General features: G+C 40.4%; 1 protein-coding gene across 6 annotated transcripts in view; it reads right to left on the reverse strand.

The window, feature by feature from the left end:
• Nucleotides 1–20,886, reverse strand: part of strbp (spermatid perinuclear RNA binding protein) — a 69,350-nt gene that overhangs the window by 45,858 nt on the left and 2,606 nt on the right. For 4 of the 6 annotated variants that reach the window (XM_086054164.1, XM_086054167.1, XM_086054169.1 and 1 more), the window contains exon 2: nucleotides 1,757–1,823. The exons of 1 other annotated variant lie outside the window; for it this stretch is intronic. The gene's annotated coding sequence lies outside the window, so the exon portion shown is untranslated. Of the gene's footprint in view, nucleotides 1–1,756; nucleotides 1,824–7,544; nucleotides 7,684–20,886 lie in introns of all 6 variants that reach the window. One more of the 6 variants, XM_086054165.1, reaches the window with a different exon arrangement.

Genomic DNA, 20,886 nt, shown 5'->3' on the forward strand with positions numbered 1-20,886 from the left:
CTGTTGGTTTCTGATGCTAGTACGAAGGGATTTTGCAAACTTGGTCACTGGCCCAGAGAGACGAACCCTCCCAGGTTAGATTAGCGCTAGCTAACTTGCACGAGACAACGCGGATGGATTTAGAACTTTCGAAAAGCAAGAAAAACACCCTGGGTTCAGGTCCATGGGACTAACCTGCAAAAATTAATTCTCCTCAAGATTTGAAATTTGACCCAAAAATGAAGTCATGGATTAGCTAAACGGCTCAAAAAAAAAAGTTATTTCCAGCCTTGTTGCAGTGTTGTTTAATGGCATGTTAAGATATGGTAGCTCGATATTCTGATAGTTACGTAGCATTTCCAATGATATAAATACAAGTCTAACTAGATTGTGCCATTCAAACCAAACTCTGAGTAAAAAAAAAAACAACAAAAAAACAGTCATAGCGGTCCCACATGAGCGGAGCAATGCAACGTCTGGTTCACTACTAGCAGGGATCCACTAAACCTCTGCAGTAATCAATTATTTACACATAAACACGCACACACAGACCAACAAACACCCCCACTGAGATGCGAGTGGGGAAGGTTGCCCGGTGAGTAGCATGAAAGCTACTTTACATCTACAAGTAGGCTGTTTATCATAGCATGGAGAAATTGAAGCAACCACCAGGACCACAAACCATACAATGATAAAATAATTAACAACTTAAAAGAAAGTCAACCCAAACATTTTTTTCCCCTCAAGAATATGTTCTATGCAAGCCCACTAGTTGAAAATGGGCATTCTGTTTAATATTACATTTGTGGTAAGAGGTAATCCACCCATTTTTATTCAGCTCAGGGAGCGGCCATTTTGTCACTTCTGTCGACTGAAAATGACATCACAGACGCCTCGGGGCTCAGATAACGACCAATTATTATGGGGTCATCAATTGTGGCTAATACGATGCTGGTGACGTTTGGCTGCTGTTAACGAGCATATCCATTTATTTAGTTTGTATAATATGTATCATTCATGTACAGCTGCTCTTATTCTGTTTAGACTCATTGGTTGACATTTTAAATGTGTACATATTATAGATTTGGGAATATTGGGTGCATTGATATTACTACTCTGTGACGCTGTCCAGTCCACCTAACCAGAATTTTCTCATCGTTGGATTAGCATATTGCTGATATTTGCCAGAATAAATAATAATAATACAAATAATTACCACAGTGATGGCCTTTAATAGGTGCTGTAGCTGTGCAAGTGACTGAGGAGGCGGGGCAGTGGGGCATGGTTGGAAGCTTGAGGCGAGTCAGGTTAGAGATCACAGTGAAAGAAACTCTTTGTTGGCGTCCAAATTTCACGCATAGGTCGAGTCTTCATGTACTTGCGACTGCATGTGTGAAAACAGTTCTCAATGCTTGACTTTGCCCCAAGCTGTCAATCTCAAATTTGCTGGGCACACAAATTATTCTCTATTAGGAGAAATTGAGCATCTCATTTTGGAGAATTGCAACAAGCCTCAGTGTAACATCCCCAGAGGAATTCTCTTGATACCTTCCACTTGAACTTTGGATTGAAATCAGAAACACAAGCGCAAACACACACATAAGCACTCAACTGGTGGGTCTTGGACTCAGCAGGGGTGAGGAAAAACCTCCCACAACAGGGCAAGTCTTGTTTTCTGGAAGTGTGGACTTGAAGGGGAGGCACTAACGGGCCCTTATAGCGCATAGAAAACATTGGATACAAGACAAATGACAATGTATTTGATCATTTTCCTCACCTCCTACTGTCCTCCAATTTGTTTTTTGGACCACTTTCCCTCAGGAATCAGGTTGAAGGTCTGGTATCTAAGGACAATTAAAAGGCAATATTATGAATCAATCATCATCTTAAATGATTCACACAGCTTATAAATAGCAGATTAACACTTGAGCTGTTCACAGTGGGTTCTCTTGTAAGCCTCTGGAAAATTATTTCCGGACTGGAATCGTGTTTGGATTTCCCGCTCTGTTTCTGCGGATGTGACATCATGCGCATTCTCGCCGTTGTTTCACAACGTGACCAGAAGCTATTTCCCTATAATGGATTCTACATATGCTCACAAGAGACCATCGTCTAAGAAAGGAATGAGTTTTGTTGTTTTCCTATTTTGCTCGTTAACGATAGCATATTGTAGCTACAGCATGCTAGCGGAATGTAAACGCCATTTTTGTGCCGAGAGCATTCACGGCCGTATCACACTGAGTGAGCAGTGAACGGTTAGTTTTTATTAAGAAAGAAAGTATATTCACAATTAAAAAAAAAACATTTAACCACAAGAAGTAGAGTTTCAATAACAGGTCTAGACTGGAATTTTCACATGAAAAATAATTATGCAGAGGTTAGGACTGACAGTATGCCAAGATGGTAGGTCAGCGGGGCCAAGAATTTAAAGTCACGGGTTGCTAATGATAGAACTCCAATCTCATTTCCATTCTTGCCGTCCCCGTAAAGAGATTATAGGGTACAGAGATCATTCTTATACCAAAATTAAAAAAAACAAAAAACAAGAAAACTATAAACTTGATGCATTTGACTTTTGAAAATAATACAACAATCATCATTGATCAGTGCACTATTTACAAGTGTCGTCATGTATACTAAATCACTCATACTAGTAAAATTGAAAAAATATGTGTAACGTTGTAATATAAAAGAAAATGAGTTCTGATATCTCACCACGATACAGCAATTAAACTCAAGAAACGACTATAACCGGACAATCTTGCTGCATGGAGATGTATTACTTAAATGAATAGAACAAGCCTGATTAGAATGGAACAGATGCCCAAAGAACTGAAAGGCATTCAAGCAGATCGATGCAACGGTATGTTAGAAACCATTAACCCACAGAGATATGTAGTTCCACGCGCTTCGCAACTTGGAGGTGATCCTGACAAGCAAAACTGAAAGGAACGCACATGCACGCACAAACATGAAACTCACACCAGCGCCAAAAGGGGAGGACAAATGTGTGTCTCTGTGGTGTGTTGTTTCGAGCACTCACACCTTGTTAAAAGGGGCATATCTGAAGTGGGTGTTGGTTGGGCATAATAGACTTATTATTATGGCGAGTTAAACTGGTTTCCAGGCTTTTGTTGTGTTAATTGCTCCAACATAAACATTCAACCCTAGCAGTCACTCTCATAAAACCTGGCTGTAACTGCTGTTAGATTGATACAGCTCACTTTATTTAACAATTTTAAGTGACAGCGATTTCTGCAGATGAGGAAAAACACCGAACACAACAATCCGCCATTTGGGAAGGGCCCCTGTCCGAAGTTTTACTTTCTGCCCTTGAGAAAGAAAAATACACTTCTGGTTTACAGAAATGCTTAATGTGACAAATCTTCATCCTGATTTGCAATTTAATATTGATCAAGAGAAAAGGGAACTTGGCTGTCACATTATAAAGCAATGCAAAACGGATGGACTATAAAACGCATCTCTCATTGATCAGCGGTGAGATGTGACAAAAGCGCCAACTGGAAGAAACTAGTATTGTTAGAGTTTTGTTTTTATAATAAGCCGCACACTTAGGGATGTAGCGATTAATTGAGAATGTTCGATTAATCGATTCGATTAATCGAAAATCGAGTTGATTAAATTCATCTAGAAAATTATGTCTTGAAACGTTTTTTCATTCCAGATGCATAGCACATTTTGAATTTGTAGATCAAATTATGCTTTCGCCCCAAACATCATTGCGTATTGCGGAATCGCTACATCCCTACACATACTGCATAAGCACCATGCCCTGCTTATTGTTATTCCAAGCTTTCAGGACCATATGTTGCCTGCTCATTAACGAAAACAAGCAAGCCATCTCTCTCCTTGAGTAAAGCCTGATGACTATTCGTCTCTGAGTCACTATCCCTATTGACGTTTAAAAAGAGTGGCCAATTCATTTTCACCGGTGTTTGCGTGTACTGCGTGTAGAAATCTTGTACCCAAAAAATGACATTTGGTAGGACGTTTTGTTTTATTTACAGCCCCTTCTTTGTTCGTCAGTCAGGGCGTTTTGTTTGATTGGCTATATACCTTTACTTGACAGTTCACAGAGTCACATGACTACAGAATAGTTGGCTTTCCCCACACAAATTAAGATTTTTCATCCCGAATCCCAAGCGGTTTTTGCTCAGCAATGCTCATGTCATGTCTGCTAAGTATGGCTGAAAGATGTACCGTTTTTTAAAAAAAATCAAAATCACAATTCCAGTTAGTAGACGACACAATTCATTAGGGTTAGAGCATCTATTTGAGTAAACAACATCTCTCTCTCTCTCTCTCTATCCATCCATCCAATCAATCTACTGTATATAGCAGTCTAATCTGGATGAGAGATGATCTCATTCTGTAAAACTAAAAAATCCCATTTGAACCAGTGTTATTTGACTCCATAAGCAAAATTCAAATCAAAATGATAATCCTACTTAATATTCATACAAAGAGTAATTATGATGTGGTAGTGCCCTTATCCTCATTTCCATCATATAGGATTTAGATGCAAATACTGTATCTCATGTATCAATTCTCTATTATTAAATTACAGATATCACAAACAGATACGTATTTGCTTGTGCTTCAGAGTACGGAGAATACACAATTTAAGCAGAATGAAAAAGAAACTGTGTTAAACACAAACAAGAATTGCTTTAAATGACGTTGGGAAAAAGAAGTGAGGTGTCCGGGGCTTTCCGATATCAGCCTGTTGTTCTTCATTCTTATGGGTCAGGGAGCTTTGTTCTGCTTCCTCCCACACAATAGTCCAGCAATCTGCATTTGACTGCTGTAACCTATTTGGTGCAGATATTTTTTCCCATATCCTGATGCATGTGTATGCGATTTTTCTTGTTGTTCTTTCTTCCTGTCATGTGGCTGTTTCCCCAAAAGCCGATCTTGGAAAGTTACTTTTCGACCCTTCAACAAAAGGGTCTGGCTCCACCCACTGTGGTTGGACCTCCAACACGAGGGTGCCAAGAGTACCGCACATATCAGTTACCAACGACCCAACCAGCTGATGGGCGTGACACTTAAGATGGGGCTCTAAAATCAGACAGGGCTCTCGCCACTAGAAACAAATGAATCATTCATCAGTGAGCCCCAGTTGAGCTTTGGCAATTACAAAGACATGACTGTTTCCAAACCCACGGTGTTAGCACCTGCACGTACTTTTACATCGTTTTACTTTAGTTGCTCGACGGCTCTTTGAGAAATCCAAAAGTAATTTGCACACTTTGAAAAGCCAAATTCAAATACCATATTAGTTGTACGTCTTTGGTGTATTGTTCAACTGTTGTGTTTTATACAATACAACACAATACAATTTTTATAGCGCATTTCATAACAGCTACAGCTGTAACAAAACACTTCAGATTATAACAACAAACGAGCAATAATATAACAAGTGAAAGCAATGAATTAAAACACAAAATATATACAATAGACACCGGTAAAGAGCAGAAAACCTTCAGTCTCACGTTGGCTCAAAAGCTGGAAAAGAATCGTATTGAAGGATCAAAGAAAGATATTAGAACAGTCTTTGAATGGAAATATACTTTACATTTTTTTCCATATTAATTCCAAGGTTATACTTAAAGCGGAAGTCAACCCAAACATATTTTTTTCAAGAATGTTCCCAGCAGGCCCACTAGTTGAAACACGGCATTCTGATTAATTTTACGTTTGTGGAATATGAGTTAAGCAGCAAAATGCACTCGTTTTTCACGGCTGACCTGTTTTCTGAATCTGAGCCGTGATTGGTCGTCGTGAGCAGTTGTGATGTCATTTTCAGTCGACAGAAGACAAAATGGCCGCCCCCAGAGATGGCTAAAAACAAGTGGATTAACACTTATTCCACTAACGCAATATTTATCAGAATGCCCTGTTTCAACTAGTGGGCTTGCATATATATATGTATATATGATATATAATATTTTTTTTTATAAAAAGAACTGAGTAAGGAATTACAAAGTTGTCTTGTGTCAACATCAAATGAGCAAAAAGTGGCTCATTCTCGACCCAGGCTTCATATTTAACTGCAAACGCAGCCCAGTCATTTCACCTCATTCACGGTTGCCATAGCTACAGCCTTCACTTTGGGAAGGGTGAGACTTTACCATGGTGTCAGCGTGCGTGTGTGTATGCGTGCTGGGACGGGGGCCCTCACACTTCCTATCTGTCAAGCCTATATTCGCACTGCTATTTGATGCCTCAGACAGCAGGGTGACAGATACCAGAGAGCGCGGGCCTTAGACAAAATAAAGTGTCATCCCATTCAACACCGCACGTGAAGCGCAACAACCTGACTTCTTTTCTGGGAAAAGGGCATACACAGTGCTCATTTTCAATCAGCAACTTTGTGTGCATTGTTATCAGGATTACATAAAAACACGGCCATCAATTCTGAGCAAATTTAATGGATTGCTTCATAAATCCATGGAATATTACAAGTGATTTTGAAGATGTTCCGAAAAGCATTCTGGATACAGGAATTTATTGCCGCCCCTAAGGAGGTTATGTTTTAGTCCCTATTTGTTAGCTGAATTGAAAAACTGTATTTTCAGTGTTTGAAAAAGGGTTGCGCATGACATCTTTCTCATTTCCTGAAGTGACAATGAGATAATTTAATGAATAAAATTGTAATTTTTAAGCAAAGGGGAGAACGGTTCTGAATTCCTTTTTCCATGTTATAGTTTAGATTCCCCTTGCTGATATGATGTTGGACTTCAGACAAATGAGTTGCTTTTGAATGCCGGTTGCAGCCAAGTCTGCAATCTGCACACCATTTTGGTTCAGTTGCTTGAAGACACAACGAACCTGCAATCCCTTTTCACACAATCGACCAGATTATTCATCGATGACACACTTGTAAGGCAAGGCACGTACATTTATAAGGGGCATTTTAGCAAATGGTAATTGAAAATGCTTCACACAAAATTAAAATACATTTACAAAGGAAAAAAAGAAACAAAAATATATTCGATCGATCTGAAATTTGATTAAATGTTCGATAGAAAAATCACTTAAAAATTAGTTTTACTTTTAAAAGTTGCGCAATGGCTCATTGGAGGAATCCAAAATAATTTGCGCACTTTTCAAAGCCAAATTCAAATACCTTATTAGTTGTATGTCTTTAGTGTATCGTTCAACAGTTGTATTTTACAGGAAAAGAATCGTATTCAAGGATTTAAAAAAAAAAAAAAAGCTATTGGAACAGTCTTTGGATCAAAATATTTTTTTTCCATATTAATTCCAACATTTTACTCAAGTAAATATGGTTCCAAGCTGTGTAAATATCTAAATTGTAGTTTAAAAATATGATTAATCGCGATTGCTTAAGGAACATTTACATTTTTCAATTAGTTAAAACATTTTAATCGTTTGACAGCACTAATATGTATGTACAAATATGAATGCGTTCAGAATCAGAAGAACGACATAATCATTTAAGGATCAACATTCATATCACTAAAACTCCCACCACACCTGCCTGGCATCAGACAAATATAAACGCAGTTTGCTCTTACGTTGCTATTTCTTAATCTCCCCGAATCGCTCAGCTTCTGCCTGCGTTCTTGCTCTCTGCAGTCAGGCCATCCATCATCATTAGGGGGTGAACAGACGACCTGTCGACACCTGCAACTACACTCTCTCTCCCTTAACTCTCTGGAGAGGAGAGGACAGGAGAGGAGAGGGAAGGGCTTCAAATAAAAGACTACATAAAAAAAAAAAAAAAAAAGGCAGCCATTCTTTTTTTCCCTTAACGTGCCAGCTGCTGCTGAAATAGAAAGGATGAATGATCAATACAGTAACCTATATTGGATTGACTTGCGGTAGACTAGAGGGTAATATCTTAATGTGTCTCAATTGATACAGAGCAAATTAGAGCACCTTACATCAATTCAACAATTGTCCTGCACATCCACACTTAGACGTAATCAGTCAAAAGTAGAGCGCTGTATACCTGTAGATCTATGAAGGTCATACCCCTTTCGTAAAGATTAATCACTTCAATCAATCGTTAGGATTCTCCCTGCGAGCAGGTGGCAGTAGTCTGGTCTGGCTAATACTGAAAAATGTGAACACCCATGACGATGTACCATTCGGAATTTGACCAGAATTTTCAGGGAAAAATTGTCTGTAAAGTAGCACATCTACTAGCACAAAGTAGCAACACTAAGACAACAGCAAATCTCACAAGACCTTACCTTAGTAAGCATGTAGAGGATTAACTTCACAAGCTGGTTTGTGCGCATGTGTGTGTAAAGCAAAGGCCAAAAATGACAATAAATAAAAATAACAAAACCAGAAATTGAAATATTGTTATGTAGGAAAGCGGTACGTACAACTGTATCCTGGCTCAGTACGACAAAGTCACGGGCGCGACACTTAAAAACAAAAATCAAAGTTAAGACGCTTTATTGTTTGTAAATGTCAATTTTAACCCTGTGAAAAAGTGCAACGCATAATTTACATTTTATTCAACCTGCATTTTTTAACAGTCAATGGAGAACACATTCTCATTTGCAATAGCAACCCGTCATCCTGTTGTCACCGTAGGTGATTTGCCTTCCGCGCAATGCGCCACTTCCACATTTGCATCCATCCATTCCTTTGATTGTTTTGGGGTTTTGCTTTAACATTGGTGAACTTATTTTACAGTTGTAAGACGTGTTATAATGAACAAATGACTTACAGCTGATATGTTAAAACAACTTTAACTGCTTGCTAAGATCCACCAATTTAAAAAAAAAAGGCCAAACTACACCACCTTGAAAAAAGGGAAGCGGAGCTGAATTCTGTTTTGTTGGATGCACTGATTAGCATTAGCTAAACGCAGTAGCTTCAGACTAGCAGCACATGCTTGATTGCCATCCATCTATCCATTTTATTTTCTATACTGCTCATCCTGTTCAGGGTTGAGCGTAACCCCTATCACAGCTGACTTCAATCAACATCCCAACAATACCAGTCAGTCGGAAGGCACATACAGAGGGAGAAAACTATTCACTCTCACAGTCACTGAAAGGGAAAATCAACCGATATAGCCAAAACAGGATACTTGCTGTTAGTTGAGCAACCAAATTGCTAGAGTAGCTGGAAAGGCCACCTGCAAACAAGCATCTTGCCATTTTTAAAAAATAATTTATGATGTAGTTCACGCAATTGAAAAAACAATTCCAGTGATTCTGCACCATGAATAACATTGTGTGATAAAAAAAGAATGCTCTGTCCAAATGACACCGAATATCAATCAGCGGTCCATTCATTTGTGGTCTGCTTTTGAACCTTGATTGAGTAATTTACCTGATTTACCAACATATTGAGCTATCGACGGAAGCAAGCAGCTGATGAATCTTGGAGGAATGTGGGCTCGAAGCCAACAGAGAAAGTTGAAAGGATGGCACCGGCTCAGATGGAAAGATAAAGAGCAAAGGGAAGCGGAGAGACGGGAGGAGGACGAGCAGAGGACAAAGTATTGTCTCCTGTTAATATGTAAAAATAACTCTGCTGCTGCCTACTGGAGGAGCTAACTGGGTCACAATTCCCAGAGAGAGAGAGAGAGAGGGAGAGAGAGCGGTATCGCATTGATTTTGTCTGTGCCATCAACGTAAAACATGTCAGTCTCCCACAACATGAGAAGCTGAGAGACGCCATTAAACGTTCAGGTTCAGGCATCTTGAAATCCAAGCGGTTTATCATCTAATTCCGCTTTGCTCAATTTCTATCGCTTTGTTTCCAGCGTCCTCGAATCAGCTTGCTCGCTTTCCTTACGCCGGGCTCCGCCATTTCTTCTTCTACTACTAATCCTGCACAACATATTCCAACCTAGTTGTGTGAGGGAGGGAATCATTGAAATGCACCACCGCGTTTAGCATTTTTGGCTAGCATTACATGTGCCAGTAGAGCACAGATTGAATGTTGTAACCTGTCCATGTGAGCTTGACGTCATCGAAACGCACAGATCGGTGATGTACGCACACCCACGTCTGCCCACATAACACATATTACAACAACACGCAACCAACTTGGTGATGCAACACGTTGTAAAAGTAAACTACAGTAAAAGCCTACGCAATGAAATACGGTCCGTTAGGTGATCCAAGAATGTAAACACAGCCATATCCAATATGTGTAAATATGTAAATAGCCAGAGGTGGGCATCGTCTATCCGTCTATAACTGATGGGCGGTATTTCGGGGCAACCCACGCGGCGGTCCGGCCCTCGTTGGCGACAGCCAATCGACGTCGACAACATCATTTTCACGTCACACGCGGGTGCCGCACAAGCGGACACGCCTCCAAATAAGGAAAAAATATCAAATAAAAAGACAGATAGACACACGCACAGCGTGGTGATCAGTGAAATATAAACAAAACGGGGCGCGTCATGGCAACTGTGGGACCGAAAGTTATACAACAAATTATATATACATATATATATTTTTCCCCCATCACACTCAGCAGACAAACCGCCATGTAAAGAAAAGAATATCAAATAAAAACAACAGACATATGCACAGCGTATTGATTGATGAAATAAAAACAAAATGGGGCACGTTTCATTGCGTCTGTGGGACCGAAATGTATACACCACTGTTTTATTTGTTTATTTTTATTTGTTTGGCTGTGTGTCAGGAGTGCGGCACCTGCGTGTGACGTGGTAGCGGTAAGTCCGTTCTCGACGCCGTTTGGCTAACTCGGACCGACCGGACGGGTCTGAAATAGAGACGGGGAACTCATAGACGGGCTAAAGCATAGATGAATGTCCAGCTCTGTAAATAGCATTAAATGAGAACTTGGACCTGCAGCGTAAACCAAGCCTTTGAAACATGGGGCTCTGTCGTTCAATTCATCAACTAGTCTCAAAATTCTCAATTTGTTAAAGTGCTCCAGAAAAATCGTACCCCTTCTAGGCATGGGAGAAATCATCTTAGATGTATTGCGATGCATATGTAAGTACAATAAATAACGCTGGCAGTCCATGTAGCACACATAACAGAGAGTGCTGTCATGAGAGCAAGTTATGAGTTTGAAAAAAAATAAAAATAAAATAAATAGTGTGAGGAGGGGATGAATATCATGAATCATATTCATGTTTCTGCTATTGTAAAGCAGGAGAAACAGAAAGTTGAGAACAGAGCCATCGAGCAAGTTGAATCAAATGTTCCGCCCAACTCACGGAGGGCAAAGCAAAAGATATGCTCAATGGCAGCCTTTCATCACTGAGGATTTGCGTCCGTATTAAGTATATTTGCACATATATTATGTTTAAAAATGAATGCTCGTCTACAGAGAGCCCAGGAGACTGCATGAATGAATATATTTCTTGAGCATAAATAACTCATCTTAACTCAGACTAGTGAAGGTGCGTACAGCATATTTTTGCAAAGAATTTTGGGGGGATGATTTTCCCTAAAGTTCAAATACCTGACACAATGTTGAACATTTTCAAGTACGCATACAAAAAAACAAAACAAAAACAAGCGCGACGGTTTTTGAATAACATCGCCCTGGTCGGAGGTTTTTCAAAGAAAAAGAAAAAAATTCAAATAAATCTGTTGCCTGATTTTTGAAAAGCCATAAAAAAAAAACCAACATGATTTTGAAAATATCCAAATATTTCGTCGGAACTTCTGACACCACTACGTGCTGTGTCAGACTTTCTTTTTTGTTTCCAGTTATGTCAGCCAACAAAGCAGCAATAAGGTGAACTCATAAACCATTCAAAATGTGTTGTTCGGCAATTCTGAGCCGTAATTAAAATGTTCGTGGTTATAAAATGCTGTGAGCATGCAACTCACTTAGCAAGCTCTTTTAGCGTGTGTGTTACAGCCATATAGAAGACATGTCCATGAACCGAGAGTCTAAATATAAACAGCTCTCTTTCCATCCAAGTCTGGAATCACGACACTGTAATTCAGATCGCTTTCTAAAATCATAACCCCGTTGATACAAAGGATTATCCGGATTTTTCAATGTGAAAACCGCTCAACGCGACACACCGCTAATATTCCAAAGTGTTGTCAAAGTGGATCGAACCACTGTTATTTAAGATGAAACAGAGCCTGAAAGCAATACAAGCCGGCGTGCTAAATGGATTAACCTGAAGTGCTGCTCTGAAATTGGCAGCGTCGCTTCTTAGCCGGCTGAAAAGGGCCAACAGAAATAGACCGGCTGCCTTAGCCGACCTCAACATACAGTCGGCATTTTGCATGAACGCTCGGTCTCGATGCTAAAATGAGCATGTCACGGTCAGAAGGGAGTACAAAATATGCATAGGCTTATCCTAAAAGACTGTTTCATGCTAGTGTAGTCAAATGCTCGCACCCATTCAACTATCCGCATTCATACGCTCAATAAAGCGCGTTTTGTTTTTGCCGAAGAAAAACGAGCACGGTACACCTCGTGTTTTTTTTAGTCTGCGGCTTCGGTGCACTTCTCACTTTTACCAAGAGTCTCGTGACCGCTCGTGCATCTTGACACGTTAATGCGCGCGTAAAGCTGACATCCTGGCAATAATTTAGCCGGTTTAATGATTTGCGAACGGGATTTCACAACACCAGAGGAAGAAGCCACGGGAAGAGATCATCTACAAAATAAAAAGAGACGCTTAGTAGCGAAGGCCACCCGTGCAATTTAGATGCTTCCACACAATGAATAACCTCAATTGGCTAACGCCGATTTTCACGTTAAAATCCAAATGCTAAGAAAGGATAAGCCGAATCTGGACGCGCACATTCCGGTTCAATACTGATTTGTTTTTCATGAGCCTATAATGTTATTTAGAGGATTACTTTTAAGCTCCATTGCAGGTAGCGTTAAAATGATTTTTGGCATCCACCGGCGGGCAGGTCATAAAAGGCACGCTTTCTGCAGTCTTATGAGCGTACAGCTCAGTTGAAATGAGGACTTATTAGTGAGCACCCCCCCCCCTCCTGTAGCATTGATTTTCTTGCTTATTTTTATACGTGCACAGGGACCACATATACAACAGTAGTCGGGATACAATAAAATGGAATGTTGCCAATAGAGGTGACAGCGTCATTATGGTCCTACCGTCCTAGTTTACAATGCAGACTAGACTCTGGATTGGTCATCAGTTAAAGCGGAAGTCAACCCAAACATATTTTTTTTCAAGAATATGTTCCCAGCAGGCCCACTAGTTGAAACACGGCATTCTGATTAATTTTGCGTTTGTGGAGTAAGAGTTAATCCACTCGTTTTTAGCCATCTCTGGGGGCGGCCGTTTTGTCTTCTATCGACTGAAAATGACATCACAGCTGCTCACCACGACCAATCACAGCTTGCCTGTTTTCTAAAGCTGAGCTGTGATTGGTCGTTACCTGAGCCCTGGGTAGTTGTGATGTCATTTTCAGTCGATAGAAGACAAAACGGCCGCCCCCAGAGATGGCTAGACACAAGTGCATTAACACTTATTCCATAAACGCAATATTTATCAGAATGCCCTGTTTCAACCAGTGGGCTTGCATAAAACATATTCTTGAAAAAAATATGTTTGCGTTGACTTCCGCTTTAAGCCAGTGTCTCGCTGAGCGGCGAATGTAGTTTTGCTTGAACCATTTGAACCTGTTCAAAATTCCCTTACGAATCGAATTATTTCGCTAACAGTGGCAAGTGTTTGCAAACCTGTCATAAGCATTTTAAACGGTCGTAAGACATGTCGCCAAAGTTCTTTTTTATTCGCCAGTGCTAGAGACCAGGTGATCATCCTTTCAATATATGTCGACTAGGGATGTAATGATTAATTGAAAAGCGATTTAACGAATTTTATAATAACAAATTTGATACTTTTTTTTGGTCCAAAAGAAGCCTTTACAGTTTTTACATTTAAACCTTTTCTTGTTTTGCACCAAAAAATGAATGATCGTTTGAATAATCGTGATTTCAATTATTACCAAAATAATCGTGATTAATCCTTTTTTCATAATCGAGCAGCCCTACCTTGCGCAAACATTGCAGTTTATTTTCCTTTCTCTTTCCTCCTGGCTCGCCACATCATTCCAACTTGTCTCTACACTGGAAAAAAATGTGCGCGTGGAAAAATGATCCTTGCGAATCGAGGCGGAGACTTTGCTTCGACCATTTTCGGTAATCAAATTACTTGAGTTATTTGATCAATCGTGGCAGCCCTACCACAAGCTAGCAGGTAATATTGCTATTGTCATATTTTGTTAAGGCTTTATGTTGTCTCTTTTCTGACTCCCCCCTCTGCAACCGGATAACAGCAGATGATGTTGATGCAGTCGTCCTTTGCTATTGCTTTTTGTTCTCCCACTTCCCTCGCAACCACGTACTGCTGAGATTCTTCCGATTATTAAAACCTGTGATAAGGTAAAAGTTAGACAATCACTAGTTTTTCAGCACCATGGAGAGCAAACTGTGCTAAAAAAAACCCCCAAAAAAACAGCATCAGATTAAGTTGACAAGAAAACGCAATTACTACAGGCACGTCATGATAAAAACACAAGATTTGTTTGTTGAAGTCAATTACCCGATAGCAGTTTCATCTTGCTTTACTCTCACACTCTGGTTAGGCAGCTCTGCCTGCCGTTTTAAAATTCCAGACACTCAACAAGCTCATTCGTGGCATTTCAGACCTCTTTTTAGCACATTTCAAAGCCCTTATCAGACCATGTTTGTTCCAGTGACCGGGGGCGTGTCAGAGTTCATAGATTTTGCAATGTCCTGAGCACCAGCGACGCAAGTGCAAAGCACAGTGGTTGGATCTATTGAGGTGGAGAACACAGGCGGGTGTTTGCAAGGGACGCTGGCAGACACCAATCAGCCTTGACAAAGTGTCAAGGCTCCGGATCAATGACTCATTTGTGAGCGAAGGCTTGCGACATCATGAAAACGCAGACACTAACAAAGCTTTCGCATCATTGTGGCGGAGTGAAGCCTGATATATGCTGAATTGACTTCACAAGCGTGTGTTGGCTTTTTCCTCTTCGACCACACAAAAGGTGCCATTTATGGAACAAAGGGAAAAGGTGTTGCAAACCATATAACCAGAAATGGAATTTACTGCAACATATTTTTGCTGAGAATGAATATCGGCTCTCGGCCTCCTTGAGTACTAATAATCGGTATCGGCCCTGAAAAAAAAAAAAACATCGGTCTATCTCTAGTAGTTTTATATTATTCTGAAACTGTCTTGTACAGTGGTCACCTCTTGATACTTGTTTGGCTGACTTGTATGTATACTTGTATGGAAGAACGTCAAAATCTTACAGAATAAGTCCCTCAATATTGCAACTGTAACTTTTGGATTTGAATAAACATCCATCAAAGGTTATTTGTTCCGCATTTTCTTAACACTCACAAAAAAAATAAGGAGACAGCGTTTTGACCCGTGGACGGTCAACTCAAATGCGGAGAAGCCAAACAAGCAGCCGAGTGACAGCGGCCCGTGCGTGAGGCAGGCTGAAGCGGATGTGAGCGCTGAAGTGAGACGACGATATGGCTCCAAAAGATCTCTGGAGAAATACGGCAAAGCTTCAGTGCGAGCCTTGTTCGTCTGTAGGGCTGTGTGGATGCTCTGTTGCTTCCACCGACTTCTATTTCCTCCCCACAGCAAATAAAACAAGCGTGAGGGTACAGCTTTCAGGATATTTGAAAAGTATGCAATATTTCATTCCGTGCTACACGTAATTACATGAACTTGAAGCACACATTTTTAAATGATCTCTGGAAACTACATGAGGCAAGAGATAAACCATGAAACATTGACCAGATTTCCCCCAAAAGAGGCATCCTCTCTAATAAACGTTGAGCCACAATTAATTGCCAGGTGGACTGTCCAATTAAAGCGGAAGTCAACCCAAAGATATTTTTTTCAAGAAAATGTTCTAAGCAAGACCACGAGTTGAAACAGGGCATGCTGATAAATATTTCGTTTGTGGAATAAGAGTTAATCCACTCGTTTTTAGCTATCTCTGGGGGCGGCCATTTTGTCTTCTGTCGACTGAAAATGACATCACAACTGCTCACGACGACCAAACGCGGCTGACCTGTTGTCTGAATCTGATTGGTCGTCGTGAGCAGTTGTGATGTCATTTTCAGTCGACGGAAGACAAAATGGCCGTGCGAACCGACAGAGTTCAAAAAGTAGTGGAAAATGGATCTTGAATCTTTATCCGTGTTTTTTGAAGAATTTGGGGAGTCGTACAGTCCTACTGTCAAGTTCCTGACAGAATTTTTAAAACAGTAAAATTGTTCAGGACACGAATTTCCATACCAAAATTTTGGTGCAACTAACTTTAGCGCTGGTGAAACTAAGAAAAAAAAAGTTACACATACTAGTACAACTGGCACAAAAGGTTAGTCTAGAGTCCTATCACGTAAATAAAGGAGACGAGATAGCGGAGCTAAAGGCCTCCAAGGGCTGTGCAATTGATCAAAATTCAATGCCACTTACGATTATTACAAAATTGGCATAATCGTAAAACATGATTATTAATACACATTCATATGTAACGCACTGTTTACATAAGAAAATCATACCTGAATTTCTCCAGTTGCACCTTTATTTAAAAAAAAAAAAAAAAAGATACATTTTGTTTAGTCCAAAAGGAACTTGCACAGTGTTTCAAAAAAAATTGTCTATATTTTTTGCGGTTAAATATTTTCTTGCTTTGTACAAAAAAAATAAATGATCGTTTGAATAACCGTGACGTCAATTATTACCAATATAATCGTGCTTAATATTTTTTTTTTCCAGAATTGAGCAGCCCTAAGGCCACCTCCTCATAAACACTTTGCCTAAATCGACAGCTAGAACCCTGCAGTTAAACAAATCTCTGCCCTCTATCAGGGAGAAAGCGCCATTAAAATAACTGATTTTAACCAAATTTACCATCTATCTTTTTGTCAATAGCATAAATTTGAACAGACCAACATATTGCTTTAATGGCTATCCTCTACCTCTGCTATCTCTGCGAGTGCGTGAGCAGAGCGCAGAGAACTGAATCCCATAAATCCTCCTTTATTAGATAAATGTCCTAATCAGATAAAGGCAACTTACACAGACACACGCACACACACACACAGGGAACCTCGCCGCTAATCTGCGCGACCAATTATGGGGGTGATTCGCCACAGCTTAACATGAAAGTGGCAATTCATCTGCTGACAACAGTCAAGAGGTCACAGCGGCGGAGAAGAAACATTACCTGTAGTTACATGTGTGTGTGTGTGTGGGGGTGGGGGTGTGCGAGTGTGTGTATGTGTGCACGCCCCCAAAAACTGTCTAAAAAATCTTGCCGTTTTAAATAAATATTTTTCCCCGTAGTTGAAAGGAGCTATAACATGACGCTGAACTCCTTGTCACAGCCGGGGTGCCTTGCTCTGTGGCACCGCGACACCACTACACATTTGTCAAACCATAACAAGATTCAAACTGGCAAACATCCAGTTCAAGTCCGAACATGGTCCGCTTGCTTTAAGTAGCCTGGTCTTCCAGGAAGCCTGAATGAGGGTAAGCTATGATTTCCCTTGCTCTAAGCTCTTTTCAACACAAGTAGAGGAGGAAGTGAATGTGGCTGAATGTGACAAAAGGGGGGGGGGGTGAAAAAAAATGCGGAGACCACTCTGAGATAGGAGCCTGTTTAAATGGGTTATCAAGATGTGCGTTCGAAGGCACCGTCAGAGTGCGAGAAGCATGTGCGAGCACCGACAGAGTGAGGCACAGCAGAAAAGCGATAGCGCAGATTGGCTCTCCGACAGCATATCCAACTGTCACAGTAAACACATTCCTCCCTTCGACGCCTTGCGTCCCGATTGTGTTTCAGCCACAGAAATGCAATATTTTGATTCATGCAACAATCATGTCAACGGAGGGAGTGGAAAGCTCAAGTTTTACGATGGTTAAATGGTCAAATCAATGCTTTCCGATGTCTCCAAATGTACCATGGCATGCTTTAACCACAGGCTGCTAGAGATGATTAAAAAATATATATTGTAATAATTATTCTCTGGGGCTAAAGTGCCAGCCTGTTCTAATATTGAGTTTGTCGTGTGCAAGTCAGATCATTTTTGGTGCTAGTGGTGACAAGAGAAGAAGAATGCTTTTAATAAGGCCAACTATACTACAGTATGATATAACCTCAGTTATCAAACTGGGATCATTTGTTTTGTTTTTTTTTTCTAAACAGTGCTACTTCATCCGTGTGTGTGCTTTAGATAAATTGATTCATGAAGGTTGGGTTAAACATTAATGCTGTTATTCTACACCAGGGATGGGCGACTTAAATGCTGCGGGGGTCACAATTTTACATCAGTGCTACTGGGAGTCCACATAGGGCCAAGCACTTCCTGACCAGATGTATGAAAAAAAAATGCTACTTTAAATGTGGACAAAATATGCGCATATACGCAAAATACATGCGGTAATTTTTTTATGTTATATTTGTCAGTGCAAACATAAAAGATCCATTATCCTAACCCATCAAAAACAGTGTAAGCGAAACTAAGACATGTCTGCCATCTAGTGGTGATTGGTAATATTACAACTTAAAACCCACAGTATTCGCAGTTCAGCACTTGCAGATTTGCATATTCAAATCTGCAAATTTTTTGGGGTGTTTTTTTTTCATATATTTGCATTTTCCCAGTTCCTCCAGGATTTCTTTTCCCCAGTTTTTTGTCACTAACATATATTGAACGTTTATCAGCATATTGTTCGGCTTTATTTAAAAAAATAAAATAAAAATTGGAAAATTAATCAAGGGGTCGCCAGCATTGGAACTTCAAAAATCTAACGCCCAAAAATGATGACCAAACAAAATGTTTCTAGTGTCTACTGTATATGTGTTAGTATCATTAATGTGTTTTAATGTATTGTTTTCACTGTCTCTCGTTTTATTATTGTTATTTTATGTTATATGCAGATTGCGAGATTACGGCTGCAGCTGCTGTGAGTGAAACGCATTTTATATCAATAAAATTTGTATTGTATTTGATATTTTTCTGTATCTTTTTAGCAATATCACTGTTAGCTTATTTTTTTAACCACAATTCATGTGAAAAATATTGTGCATGAATTTCAATCAACTTTTGGCGTTCATTCATTCAACAGTTGATGAATGTATGTCTTCATATACAGTCCAGTCATTTTAAGCAAACACGCAAGTCAAAGTTCATGTGAACGGTGAGAGAAGTTTGGTTCAATGTTTTTGCGTGTGGTGCAGGAAACCTTACATGGCCAACCTTGCACACTGTCTGACTCTGTGCTCGTGTCTGTGTGTGCGTGTGTGTGTGTGTGTGTGTGCGTGTGTGTGCTTCCCCCATCCCTTGTCTATGTCATTGCTGGATTCCTCACTGAGGTGAAAGGAAACAGGAACTGCTGCAGTGGCAGTTAGAAGAGTTGCCCCGCCCACTTAGTCTGAATGTGTTGATGGATTCGTTCCTGAATCACTTGGAAAGATGTTTCCCCGAGACGTGGCGTGACAAAAGCTAGCTAGGAAGTGCGTGTGCGGGGGTGTCAATTAACACCGCTCAACTGAAATGAGATATGATCAGATGGAAGAAGGAGAGTCCAAAAAGGGAGCGCGGGTGTTCTTTGTCATGTTGAACAGCGTAAACAACACAGCGCAGTCACGTCATCTACCCTTTGTTTACCCTTTCCTGCTCTACGGCACCACTGGGACCCTCACCAACTCCCTGACGTGCTTACCGGAGCCTTGGCAGCCAGCTGCCGTGTCGGCCAATTAGGAAGGCTTTTACTATCGCGGCGGCCAATTGAATTAGCGCTACATATCCCTGCCAGATGAGATGGGAGATGTGCTGCCGTGTGCTAAAATTTGAGAGCTGCTGGGCAGACTCGGGTTTCGCTGACAGGCACCGGGCACTGAACGCAGTCCAACTGCAGAGGCACTCCCAGTGTGTGCGTGCGTGTCGGTGTGCGGTGTCAGTCTCCGACATGTCAACCTGTTTAAACCGGGACATTGCATGAATTAATCCAAAACAGGATTGAAACAGATGATAGATCAATGTGTTTTTTTATTCTCATCCAAAATCCAAGCATTTGCCCTGTCCATCACCGTGTATGCGCTCCTACAATATGCCATGCCAATTCTATGTGTCCTTAATCTGGAAAGCTGGGTTGCGGTCAGTTCGACTGAATAAATCCATCTTAAAATGCACTGCAACGACCCAATATGATCATAAAAAAAACAACAACAAAAAAACATAAATGACCTTAGGAAGCATGGAGAACATACAAGTGCTGATAAATTATGCGTCTGTTGCAACATTTAATAAGGGCAAAGTTTAACAACATGTCATTCATTTTGTCTTTGAAGACTGTAAATCAATGTCTACTGTCAAACTGTCAAGTGATTTAAAACAAACAAAGCACTCAGGCATGACAACGCTACTCTACTCCTCAAACATCCACTGCGGGAGAGGCCATGCCTCAATTAGTCCCCAAGTGGGTCGTCCACTTGAACAAATAAACGCCTCTCCCCAAATAAACACATCCGGTGTTCTCCCCACAGAATATCAGGGGTGTAACAAACCATTTGCATATATCATAAGGTATGTATTACAATTTAGATTTTTCAGTACCGCACTGAGGCGTATTGTGTTCACAGGAAGTGTGCGCTAGCTACATGTTACTTTGTAAACAAACACAGTGCAGTTCAGCCAATGATTGGGGAATGTCACGGCTATGGCGATATCTCAGCCATTTTGTGACGGTCGCCCCTGAGATCGATTAAAAAAAACAGGTAGACTGCCTGCTTAATTCATATCCCACAAATGTAATATCAATCAGAATGCCATGTTTAGACTCATGGGGGCTCATAGAACATATTATTATAATGAAATATTTTGAATTTACTTCTT

This window comes from Filicampus tigris, chromosome 15, assembly GCF_054856515.1.
Source record: "Filicampus tigris isolate MCC_2025a chromosome 15, RoL_Ftig_1.0, whole genome shotgun sequence".
Taxonomy (NCBI): Eukaryota; Metazoa; Chordata; class Actinopteri; order Syngnathiformes; family Syngnathidae; genus Filicampus; species Filicampus tigris.